The sequence below is a fragment of the Diadema antillarum genome, unplaced genomic scaffold (assembly GCF_040938485.1).
Source record: "Diadema antillarum isolate AM-2024a unplaced genomic scaffold, OU_Dant_1.0 seq00001370_RagTag, whole genome shotgun sequence".
Lineage (NCBI taxonomy): Eukaryota > Metazoa > Echinodermata > Echinoidea > Diadematoida > Diadematidae > Diadema > Diadema antillarum.
Genome location: NW_027272131.1, coordinates 379,008 through 392,414, shown reverse-complemented (window position 1 = coordinate 392,414; position 13,407 = coordinate 379,008). Strand labels below are relative to the sequence as shown.

Here is a 13,407-nt window from a genome sequence, read left to right as displayed (position 1 = left end):
ATCAATAACACTTACCCCGAGCTTTAACGCGCCAGTGATTTGGCGACGACATCCTGCCTGTGGCCTGCCTGTGGCAGACACGGGTAATCTTAGGAAGATGTCGATACTAGTCTACCTTAACCTGATCAACCAGCCGGTGTGGGGCCGGGCTGAAGTGTCGGTCTAGGTGGATTCCTCGCCCGCAGCGAGCTTCACCTGAGGAATGCAGCAGGGTGTATTTGTGTGTTTGTGCTCGACGCACTTGACTCTAATGCTACCTCCCATCTCCCCCCTGCATTTTGACACGGCCAGTAAATAAACAGCTGGTATAGTTCGAGGGCATACAGCTGTTCGGAAATCAGAAATTCTCTCGTCGCCCTGAACGGCGTACCTTACCATCAGCGTGTCACAGATCACAATGAAATTCACTGGCCCTATAAATGCTGTGCACTATGCTTCGGCGTTAGGTGCGTTGTGCGAGTGTTAAGATGAGGCGTATGTACGTGTATGATAATATGAATATGCCTGTGTTTGTGTATGTGTATGTGTATGTGTATGTGTATGTGTATGTGTATGTGTATGTGTATGTGTATGTGTATGTGTGTATGTGTATGTGTATGTGTATGTGTATGTGTACATGTACGCGCAGAATCTGAAGACAACGCATGTGAGTTTGTGTTCCTCTTTCAATATGGGTGTTTAGATGTTGTATACGTAAGCGTGTTTAGATGTGTGTATGTGTTTTTGCTTCTGCAATGTAATATGTGTACGTATAATGCGTTCATTGACTAACATGCACAATGACCTAATTAAATTTTGCCGAGGATCCGAGACCAAAGTTTGCTAGATATCAATTAATATGATATATCCAAAACAAAACGCAGGTATTTGCTGACTACTGGGAAAAGAAGGCTAGCAAAAAAGGAGAATAAATGTTGACTTCAACAGTGACAATTTCTAATTTTCAATGTCCTCCATAAGAACTACAAAAATAGTGGAATATATTCCTATTAACTTTCAAAGATAAAGTCCGCGGTAGGTTAGACAGATTAGGTTTATTATAAGCTTCTGATTTTCAACGCACAAATCACACACTAATGATTGATACATTTTACATATTCACTTTCATCACAGTGTGTGATCTACATGTGGATATAGACTTCTTTAACGTTCAATTCAAACTACAGTACAGGTAATTTACTTTTTAATGAACATCATACATGTTTAATTTGAAGGATACGTTATGAATTTATCTGCCCATGTGCTGCTATAATTTGAATATTCGGAATGAGCAAGTGACAAGTTGAGACGAAGTTGAATAACCATTGACAAAAATGCATGGGCATTCAATGAACTAGAATGCGCAAATCCGAAATTGGTTGCCATATTAGTTAATTCTAAAGACGAAAAGCGACTTTGAACGATGGATTATGTTCCAATGCCTGGGCATATTTAACGAAAAAAATGAATTCTTCTATTATGAAATTAAATGACAAAACAATGAAAATGACCGGGAAAAACCTATATCATGATAGAGCCCTAAGATAATAATGATGATGGTAATAACAACAGCAACAACAATGATATTTTTTAATCATCCTGGTGATCCATCCGTCCGACAAAGTGTTACTCTTAGGAGAGGCTAAAGATACACACCTACTACTCCATATTCCACGTTTCATCTACATTTTTGAAATCATCTCAAGCCGACCACAGGTGAACGATTGACCTTTTATCGGGCGAGAATAAACAGAGTACGCCGCAAACCATTCCCTGATCTATCGTAACACCATACGACTGTTGTCCCTTCCAACCTGTACCTCGCGCGGTCTGGTTTAATTTAGCTGGGGGAATCGGTACAGGTAAGGAGCATGGAGCTATACCATCTCCATGTAAGGAGTAATGAACACTCTTGCTTGTCGTGAGGAACAAAAGCTGTTAAGCACCATTTGCGAAATTAATTAACACAGTGAAATAGGCCGAGTCGTTGTATGCATTGCGGAATACCTGGATTACGTTGAGCGCGAGAGAGGTCCCTTATTACAATTGACGCAGAAGAACACTCGAGAGCAAATCGCGTGCTGCGTATAGCCGATGTATACCGTTAGTGATTGTCTGTTAATTAATTGAAAGTAAAATGCCCTTTGTGTTTGTTCCAATTTCTCCTGGTTTTATCTGATGTGCATTTGGCTCCAAGACAAGTACCCTATAAATGTGTTCTGATTTCAATAACGTGCCGTTTCAAAACGCAGAACAAACTTTGAGATTAGCATTTGTGTTGTGAGATATTGATGATTATTGCATCCTCGTCAGAGCATGTGACTTGACACAATATGAATTAGTCTGAACAATACGTGTTATAGTGTGCTTAATGTGTGTATTATGTAGGTGTTACTGAAACAGAGAAAGAGAGGGGGAGGATCTGTATGTATTTCGAACCAACGTGTGCGCGTCTGAGTCTGTACTTAACAGATTTACCAACCCCAGTAACATCCTACGTCATTTTAGACCGTGAAGATTCTTAACAAGACACCAGAAAAGTTTAAACAATGTAGCAATAATGCAATCAGTAATGAAGATAATGCCATGGTATAGCAACATCAACGATGATAAAGATGAAAACGATGATGACAATGACACAAGATATTGCTAATAATAAAATCAACCATGATAATAACAACAATAATGACAATAAAAATGCTAAAAATAATAACAGTATATGATAACAAAATGTGGCAATAGTGGCAAACAGTAAATTGAAAGTTTTATTTTGCTTCAAAGCATTGATTCAGATAATACAAACATCAGTGTATGGTAACAAAAAATTCCAAGCTTTTGGGTCAAGATTTTTTTCTTTCTTTCTTCAGAAAGTGGAGACTGATCTGAAGTACTTTATAATATGTCACTCCGAGAGGGCTTAACTTTTGGTTGGAAAGACAGTATAGGCGTTCCGTAGAGCAGTGAACACAATGGAGCAGAGGAAAATGGAAAGTGGAACCTTTAAGTGAAAGCAGCTTGCGTGCGTGACGCTTCTCGATGACTGTGACGGGTAAATGCGCTCCAATTAGTCCATCAGATTGAGTTTATATCTATTTGCCTTCACTCTGCGTGGCAGAATGCACTACTGCCCTCTATACGGGATCGATGGCTCATAACCGGAGGAGCTATTTCGGGCACCCTTAGTTCGTCATACATCCAGGCACCGTGTTGCCCGTGTGTTAGCAGCCCAGGGTTTCGGGGGGAGTAGATTGACGCGGGGCGGGGAGCGTACGAGGAGATGCTTCTCAGCAGAGGAGGTGGAAGAAGAGGAGGAGGAGGAGGAGGAGGAGGAGGAGGAGGAAGAGGAGGAGGAGCAAGAGGAGGAGAAGAAGGAAAAGACACAATGGAATGTCAATCACTTCATGGTCAAATCGGAAAGAGAAGACGAGATGACAGGCCAGCAGGATATTTTAGTAGTGGCGAACTTTCTTTGAGACCTCTACTTTCCCCGATGAATACCTAGCGGTTGCTTTCATGATCATGCTTAAAAGCATTGTTGTAACTTTCTGTATGCATCCATCTGAATGAACGACCTACATTATTTTCACAAGGTACAAAGTGCACTGTCTTCCTTCGCAGATGGTGAGACTTCAGTACCACAAAATGACGCAATTTCCAAATTTTCCGTGAGCAAAAAAAAAACAAAACAACAAACTTTCAGTTCATAAAATAATGTCCCTAAACATCCGACGGTCGACACAGACAATGCGAAAATGAAGTATCCCATGAAGCAATGCACTCGAAATTAAGTAGGACAACAAAATTGGATAGTAGAATTGTATGATGTGTATTAGCAGGGAAGTGATTTATTTCGTGAACATGGTTACCAACCATCCCTGCAAACAAAATGTTCCTTTGTGTGTTCGTGTGTGCGTTTGTGTGTGTGTGTGTATGTTTGTGTTTGTGTGACAGTGTAATTTCTTGGTTTAAAAAAAAAATGCGTAAGCATATTTTGATCGTTAGTCGTTGTAAAAAATGATCATCTAACCATAAAAAACAACAGTGAAAACAACCACGCATGAAACTAGCTTATGATGATTTCCCCATTATCTTGCTTTGAGTCCTAATAGATACGGCTTCAAGTCAGTTGATTCCAACATTAATAAGAAGATGCTTGACAGATGCACCATCTTTTTGTGGCGGCAAAGTAGACTACATCAGGTAAGTGATGGACTGATTTCGTGTCTGAGTACGGCACTTAATGACGCAAATCAGTTCTCCTTTTCGAATCTTGATAATGCCTCCGACCAAACTGGAGCAGACAAAGTCGGTCATGACACCAATCTGATATTCATCTCATCTTCGTCAATTTAGATCGCCAACCTTCTAATGACTGCCAAGTTGACAAGTCCTCAAGACTCGGCCTCGAGGAGTTAATTAAATACATTGTCCTTTCATTGATCTGTTTAATCGGAAGGAAGCAATACATTAGCATGAGTGTACTGACCTTTGGGCACTCCGGATAATGCCAGTTTCGGCGAGACGACGCGTCGTATCAATGTCGTTGGTATTTCTCGACCGGACAGTATTACAAAGGACATGGCAACCCGTTTTGTAGCTGTTTACGACCCTCCATGGCTGTAGTCTTCCCCTTTTTTCTCTCGTGAGGATATACCAAGAGTAGCATTGATCTCTTTTCATCAGAAGCTTTCGTTGTGCTGATCCCTACCAAATCTCCAGACTTTCGCCGGGAGCGGCGGTGAGCTCGAACCGGCTGTTCTTCGAATATGCCTTGGGCAATTTTCTCCCCCGGTTTGTCCGAAGGAAACTTCCGAGTTAAGACAAGACGGGGACCAAAATAACCGTTCGTTATTATTCGTCGGATATCAGCGGATTTGGCATCACTGGGGGAAATCCCCGTAAGCTTGAGGAATACGTCATGAACCATCGCAGAGTCTCTTTTCGAGATGGCTGGTTCTCTCCGGGCGACCGGAGATGATAGCGCGGAATTTCACGTGATGTGACGTGGGTGCCGCCATCTTGAATTTACATTGTCTCCCTTTGAATAAATACCAAGCCACCCTACGGATATCATGGTATTACAGCAAGTATTCCGACTTTAATGCCTTATGTTATCAGAAAAACGCTCCCGAAGGACGCATATTGCAATCAAATGATGGAGCGAGCTCCATTCTGACAGTACAAAACGTGATACCCCATTGGGAGAGACGTCCACTTCTTTTAACTCAGTCGTACGTGGGCTGATCTGGGATCTTTCACCCGTCAATAGGGAGCTTTAGATTTTAGACGCGCGGACGTTCAAAGGGAAAAAACATGTTCTGAGCGTGCGCAGAAGCGCGGGTCAAGTTGACGCACGCTTCTGCGCACGCTCAGACCATGTTTTTTATTTCCCCTTTGAACGTCCGCGCGTCTAAAATCTAAAGCTCCCTAATGACTATAGAAAGCGGGCAACAAATATTGGTACATAAAAATAAAACAAACTACAGAAGGAATGAGAGATAACACACAATGAGGGAGGAATTCTGATCTGTTTGGAAATGGCTGAATTAGATGAACTAATTGAACATTATCCCTGGTGACGAATCAGGTTTACGTGACATAGGGGATTAAGCATACAGTGTGTTTTGACCTACCCTACTTCTGGTATTATTCCTGTACTAAAATCAGCCATGAATTCGGAAAGAAAAAACATACGCAAAGAAACAACTGATAGTCAACGGTTTCAAAATACTCTGAACTTTAGGCCGAATGGCACTGTCCTCAGAGACATAATCAAACATTATATATACATATATCATTCTTTTGCATGTAAACTAGACAAATCTCACCCTGCAAAAAGAACAAAAAAACATTACTCCAAAATAATCTTTATGGTCATGTCAAATCTTGTATCATATCTTGTTTCGCTTTTCACACGTATAAAAATTATTATATGAATATATGCTATATACGTCAACTAGTGCATAAAGTCTGTCGTTCTGTGATGTATTGTATTTACCATAGAATTATATTAATAATTGGTGCCAAGTGTACCCATTTTTTACATAGCTCGCATTTCCACATTCATCTGATTGATTTCAGTCTTAATGTCTGAAATTTGAGCAGTTTCTCTCGTAGAAGCGCCGAAACGCTCCACTTTAATGTAGGCCTAAACTTCCATGACCTTTTCTGCAAGTATCCGGTAACCTTTGATGATTTTCAAAGTGTTCCCATTATCTTATCCCTGATCGCTGAGGATTTTCATTACAACGTCCCAAATCAGGGATCAAAGGTTAGCCAAATGAATCACGCCTTTGTGGAACTAAGAGTATGAGATCTTAATGGCTCGTACAGTGACACTAAAAAGTACTTTTTGGGTTGAAGGTTTTTAGCGAAACAATACGGCCACGTATTAACAATCCCACGTACACACACAATCACACACATGCGTACAGTTTCCTCAAAGTCAAGAACGTTATTCGTGAACGTAAATCCACATGTGCACTTCGAGTCTTGTGCCAAAGCGATTGACTGAAACTAGCAATAAAAATGCACCTATACAAGTCACAATCACCGGCTGCATCGAGGCCTTCGTAATTAGGACAGAAGTTAATATTACCGTAATTGAATAATTGGCAAATAATTAGGGCGAAAAGGGTCTATTTCACTCATTTTTTCCTCCGATAGCAGGTTCAACTCCTTTTTCTAAAGATGAACACTTTTCCACCCGGCAATGCATCCTTTAGCTTTGTTATTTTTTTTTCTCTCTCTTTTTTTTAGGTCATCCTTTAGATAGGTATGCCGAGCAAAGTGTGTCCAATTAAAGTGTATTTGGCCTCTGTTCCTTGTGTCTGGAATGCGACAAAGGGTACACCATTAAGGTTTAGCCTCAACTCAGATAAATATATCCTTTCGTTTTATGATTTACCTTTTGCTGTTGTTATTATGGAGAGGGTTGCTCATTGTTTAAATGTCTGAGAATTTAGTTTTTGTTTTGTTTTGTTTTGTTTTGTTATGTTTTGGAACAAAATTTAATTAATTCTGCTCTTTGTCATTTGAAGAGTTTCAATGTGTTTTGTGTTTGTTTTTAATTGAAAGGGATTTTAGAAGAGAACGGCGTACTACAAGTTCGCTTAAAGCTTATTGTCAAAACAATTATGATGCATTCTACACATACACACAGGTGCACATAGAGCTGGACGTTCGTTAACATTTCTAGTGTTGTGAGATAAGAGAAACTGTACGCTGTGTGGGATTTAAAGAGTTAATCCCATGTTTGAAATGAGTAGTCAAACCCATTTGTAAAGACATAATGGATGCCTTCTACGTCTGTCCGGTATCAATTAGAACGCTGTCATTTGGGACAAACCCCATCCTATTCCTGTCGGATTATTTCTAGAGGCGCCAGCGGCTGTAGAATTTATGTCTCCAGATTGAGGTTGGGGAGGGTAAGAGAGACAGCGACAAAGAAAGAAAGGAAGGAAGGAAGAAGCAGAAGAAAAGGTATGCAGTAGTAAACACATGTGAGCTCATGTGATAGTTGTGTCAAGCTAGGCTATAAAGTATCTATAATTATACACTGAGGGTGCTGTTGACTAAAACATACAAAATAATGGAAGACGACAGAAAAAGAATGAAAGTAAAGAAAAGTGAAAAGAAAAATGCCAGAAAGAATAATTGAAAATAAATAAAAGAGGAGTAAAGAAAACGATTCAAATATTGGAAAAAGTTCTTGTGAGGTGGCAAATGTATTGTCCTTCAAATCAGCAACTTCGAACTCGGAATACAGAGCGTTATAAGTATTGAGACTAAAAGGCATAACCCGTTAACACTTATTCGTTTAAACGTAACTGCATTCCCAGTGAAATAGAAATAAGTCCATATTGCGACGTCCATCTTCGCAATATGGATGAATGCTAATTTATACGAATTGCTCACAAACAGCGCAATACAGTCGATTATTATAAATCAATGGTAAAACTTCATGGAAGTTATTTTATTTGTTGCTTCAGAAATTTTGCTATCGTTTTATTCATACGATAAAGTTGAAACGGAAAGTCCAGTTTGAACATTTTGAAGAAAATTAGAAGAAAATGCAACCTATAGCTTCAAATTAATCACCACATTGTGTATGACACAATTACTGATAACAAAATTACAAACTGTACACGTTGCACACTCAATGACTACATTATACACTAATGGGCACACCATTATTAGACGACATGAATTGACCGGAAGCAAAGACGCCCTGTTCATCTCGATTGACACGAGACAATTTCGCCGAAGACAGCGCGAATGTTTTCATCATCACTGGACGTCGAAGTTGCCCGATTTGCGCAGTGAGGAGACTCTGATCGGATCGGATAGTATATTATGAATAGCCATGCTAAACCATGCCATTAATCTGGCATCCAAATTTGCAAGAAAACATAAATGGCGAAAACAAAAGTGTGACACCAAGAAGCATTTAGCCAGAGTAATAAACTCATCATCTTCGCAACAAAAGCACCCGTAAAATTTCTGGAATTTCTTCTTCGTCATTGTCGTCCTACTTGGACATTACTCTCTTTAACCGTTCGCAGTTTTATGTCATAAACTCTGCTCAATGGGTTTGTAGGTAATGGTGAAAACAAAAAGAGGATCTCACTCTTCCCAGTTATTCGCAGCCACGACCAAGCTAATCGCTCCTAATCTATCATCACCGCACAAGCAGGAGGGACAAACAGACAGACACACAAAGGAAAAGAGGCGAGTAGAATGTCCTTTTGTGACGCAATTATTGGGTATGGGCAATATTCATATGACTGGTAACTTGATACCATCCCATGCCCTTGCTTGATGTAAAACTCATCAAACTGTGTACCATTCAAAGACTTATAATGTAGCGACTCATCATTCGGAGTACTTCAGAAAAAAGTATACAATATATATATATATATATATATATATATATATATATATATATATATATATATATACATATAATTATATCGATGTAGATTTTGATTCATCCAGGCAGTATAAAAGCGTGCAAATTTAATCTGTTCGACTGGACTTGTGAAAATCACGAAACTGTTCTCTCCGTAATTTTCACAAGTGGGTCCAGTCGAACAGATTTAATTTGCAAGCTTTTAAAGTAATAGTACAATATCTAAACTACGCTGTTCACTTACTTAGAGTTTAGGATAAATAGTGTAATGATAAAGTTGCGTATAGCGTAGGTTCGCCGTTTTTATCATCCTTAATGTACGGGGGGAGGGGGAGTCAAGTGCGCTTTCATTTCTTAAATATGTGTACCAAAATGTTTCATCGATGCTTTTCCTCTTTGCCTGGTTGTTAAAATAATTGACATCTAACGCGGGCGGGGGGGGGGGGGAGGTGTATCATCAGGGCCTTCTGGAAGAGGAGTGGTGTCAATGATCCACCTGTCTTAGTTTGAATAAGATAACATCAACATTATCCGTATAAAATTCTCGATTTTCTCGGCTCAGCCATCAGCGACTTTAGGATCCTTTTGTTTTGGCGGGTCACAATTATATCAGGGCCCTCTGGAAGAGGTGTGGTATCACTGATCCGGGTGTCTTAGTTAATAAGATCACATTAGTATTATTCGTCTAAAATTGTTATGTCTCTCTCTTCATTCGTTTCCTCCCTTTCTTTCTGAAATTCTAATCGTCTGTTGTTGTTGTTTTTTTTTTGGTTCTACACAATCAAACTGCGTTTATGAGTCACCTGAATATCATTACAAGATGCATTCGGGTTGAGGGGGAATTGCACTTTCTGGGAGTGAGAAAACCTGACACCTTGTTTTGAAGTAAGTGCATCTACCCCTGTATACTCTAAGCCGAGCGCATCAAACCGGAGAGAGTTATAAAGACAACCACTGGTTCTAAGCTCCGTATTACCCCACTGTCTTCTTTCCACTGATTTCATTGTGAGGCATCCAAGCCGCAAGAATAAGTAGTCATTAAGCTATTGTCCAGCATTCCCTGAGTCTATCATTTTACACTTCCTGGTGACACGCGCGAGGTCAGTCACAATAGGCATACCTTCAAACGCGCCATGTTACTGAAAGTGTACGTGCATGACTGCATTAAACAGCCCAAGCAAAGATTGGTCCGTATTCCACAGGTACGAAGTGTACACGAGGTTTACGCCGAAGTACATCGCACCCGCTTGCTTGGTTGTTACTAGCAAGTCCTGCTACACCTCTCTCGAACTTTGGTTACGTCAAAGCTGTGTTCCTCAATAAATCAGTGTGCAAGATTCACGCCCAAACGAATTGGTAGCTGACCAGGGATTCGATCGAGTCGGGTCTTTGGACTGTCGCCAAGTTACGCAGGCTCGGTTTGCTGGTCATCCGATTCGACTTGATAACTTCCTAAAAAATAGCGTCACATTTGGACGCTTCAACAACAAGAGTGTCTGTTCGGCAGACGCTCATTCGGTCTACATTTCATTCGGTCTACATAACTTTCAGTCTTGTAGAAGGGAACCCCCCCCCCCCCTCAAAAAAAAAAGAGTCTACAGAAAGCGAAACCCAGAACATTAGTAGACAAACACAAATTGCATGATGATAACGTCACTGGTATATTTGACATCACGTGACATATTGCTCGCATTCAGTCAATCCACCTAAGATGTGAACATGGTTCTCTCAAAAACAAAATTAAAAATGGAAAGAATCAAGTTGGTACAATCCTGATGAGATGCAGACATTCGATGTCATCGTCCTAACAAATGGAGAAGACGCAGGATGAAATCAACCTTCTTAGATGAATGACATCATCCTTTAGTGTAGATGATTACTTCATTAATCTTCTATTGCAGATGACTTGAATTACGGCAATTGGTATACATTAACCACGCCCATTCGTTGTTAGTTTGTATTACATTCAGCGGTACTCTCAATGTCTCAATCTTTCTTATGCATCGTCATAATTGTCATCAAACAAAGAGTTTTATTGCATATTTTTCTCCGCTTGAAAATGTCGATTTCACATGACAGTTGTAATGACTTTGTCTCTCAAAGTAAAAAGGAGGGATACTAGTACTCATTCTACATAATGTTTACCCTCCTATCCTTATGGCGCATTGGTGGCATACTGAGACTCTCTCGCTGGGTTCCTCTGTGTTGTAAAATCCCCCTACTACCGTTCCTAACCCGGGCAAAGGTGTGGGTTGATAAGGACATGTTCTTTGACTTGCGTCAGCACGTTAAAGAAAAAAGAAGAGGCCTCTGTCCTCCATACCCAGTAATTGGCCACTAAAACGAACCCTTTCCCGACCCCATTACACTGATAAGTGTTGACCACTTTGCACCATTTCGAAAGTCTTTTGTGTCTTAAGAGTCTCAACAACTCCCTATAACACCAGAGCGGGACGGACACCCACCTCCGCACTCGCCCGCCCTGCCGCCTCCTCCAGCCAGCGAATCGGTATGGTCAGGGTTTGACAAACACTATTATTGTAGTTGAAGAGGCATTTACTGTGAACAGGGACAATGCCCTTGATCAGAGCTGAAGGAAAGAGAGCATGCTGTTGACATGTAAAACTCTTCACGCTCTTTACTCTCTCTACACTGAGTAATCGTACTTCCTCCACATGAAAAGATCCCCTTGAAACCGACCACCATGTTCCCATGTAAATTTCCTGTTTGGCGTGCACGCATTTATCTGAACTAGAACGCGAAAAGTCAGTCATTTCTTCAAGCACATGAAAGAAATAAAAATCTCTCAGTCTTCGAATGAGACGCCATGCACCACGTACGCAAGGAATGTTCGGACAAGAGAAAACATACTTTGAAAAAGAGAACACTTTTGATTCACGAAATGCTAACGTTTTACCTGTTCGCGAAAACGAGTGAGTCTGGCCCCATTCATAGATGTGATGTCTAGATTATTTTTGAAGACATGGCACTCTCCATTCTGTGCTGAGTTTGATGGTCTAAGTGCATGATAAAGCAGCTTTTATTTTGATACATGCAGTTCCGCTCCGAAAAATATATACAAACCAACAAGCAATTGTTACTCAGTCTGTTAATACAATAGCGAGTTTAAAGTCAGAACCTTGATCGGAAATGAAGTGATTTTATGATTTTGTTTTAGTATGGAAAAAAGTGTTTAAATTCATATAGTTTGACTCTTTGTGTTCTGCCTATATATAGCTCATATTTTCGTCACTTATTTTCACTTATCTATACAAATTTCTCCCGGGTTTTTGTTTTGTTCTATTTTCTTGAGGTTGGTATTGGTGTTTGTTTGTTCTTTACATTCGTAGTTTAGCGCGTCCCGTTGTGTATTGAAATCATCATTTCCCACTGTCATGTCTGTTATTTCCTGTCTCAATTTCGATTATTTTTATTTCTTTAATGTCACACACGCCCTACAGGCACGTAAACAACATTACCATCCAATCATTCACGTTATATTAGTTTGAAGCACTTGGTGGCTTACCTCTTTGAATGTGAGTCTGGACGTCCGCACTCAAACAGAAACTCTCGGGACGTGTGACTGTGTATTCCTCATCCAAGCACCTGGTCAAACTTACGTCGGTCTTGATTCCTGCAAATGACAACAGTTTGATCATGGAGATAAGTTGGAGCGACAGGACTGTAATTAGAGATTCACTCACAACATAGACATTTAACTCAATAGTAAAATTGACTTCCATTTTATCTAAGCCATGAAATCAAACGTGTGATAGGACTTTTTAAAAAAAGTGGAAAGGAAGAAAATGGAGAGATAATAGAAATGCAATCAGATTCATATTGCGTTCTATCTTTTTTTTTCTTTTTTTTTTGGGGGGGGGGGGTGAGACAGTTGTATTGGACAGGGCAATAGGACGCTAGAACTTGTCAGTTCAGCTGCTGCGTTTATTTTTAGTTGAATGGACGAAACCTGCGGGGAGGGGGAGTTGTGATGGTAGAGTATTTTGCATCTCTCGATGCCAACGGCAAATATAGACTGGTCTTCTAGTTGACCGACACCACTTCAGACTTAACTGATGCCATCACGAGACACTTCAGTGGTAGGCGAGAGTAAACTCCCTAAGCACTTCTCAAGAGGCTGGGGCTCTAGCACAACGCATTTCACACCGAAATAGCCTCTCCGCCTCTGGTTGGTTTCCTTAGTGATTGTAATTCGGGTGAAGGGCAAAGAAAAAGGATTGTCACCGGCGCACAACGATAACACCAAGTGAGCTAAATGGACATGCAAGTAGTATTTGCGTTGGTGGACAAATAAGGGGAAGAATACAAACTCTTCGAGAGTATTATCGTCAGTGTGTTTTGACACGCTGACCCATGTTTCTTTGAACCTCAATCTCTGTCAGTAGTTATTTATCATAGACGCCCATGAAGTTGATCTTAAGGAATAGGTCGAAGTTTCAAATGTTGTTTAGGTTCTATTGTTGAATATCAGGCACCATCCTTCGACGCTTAAACTT

The 13,407-nt window shown here is 40.3% G+C and overlaps 1 long non-coding RNA gene across 1 annotated transcript in view; it reads right to left on the bottom strand.

The window, feature by feature from the left end:
* The window catches only part of LOC139708734 (uncharacterized), a 47,847-nt gene extending 35,322 nt beyond the window's left edge, over positions 1-12,525 (bottom strand). The window contains exon 1 of the long non-coding RNA XR_011709383.1: positions 12,417-12,525. This is a non-coding gene — a long non-coding RNA (uncharacterized lncRNA). The remainder of the gene's footprint in view (positions 1-12,416) is intronic.
* Positions 12,526-13,407: the final 882 nt, after the last annotated feature.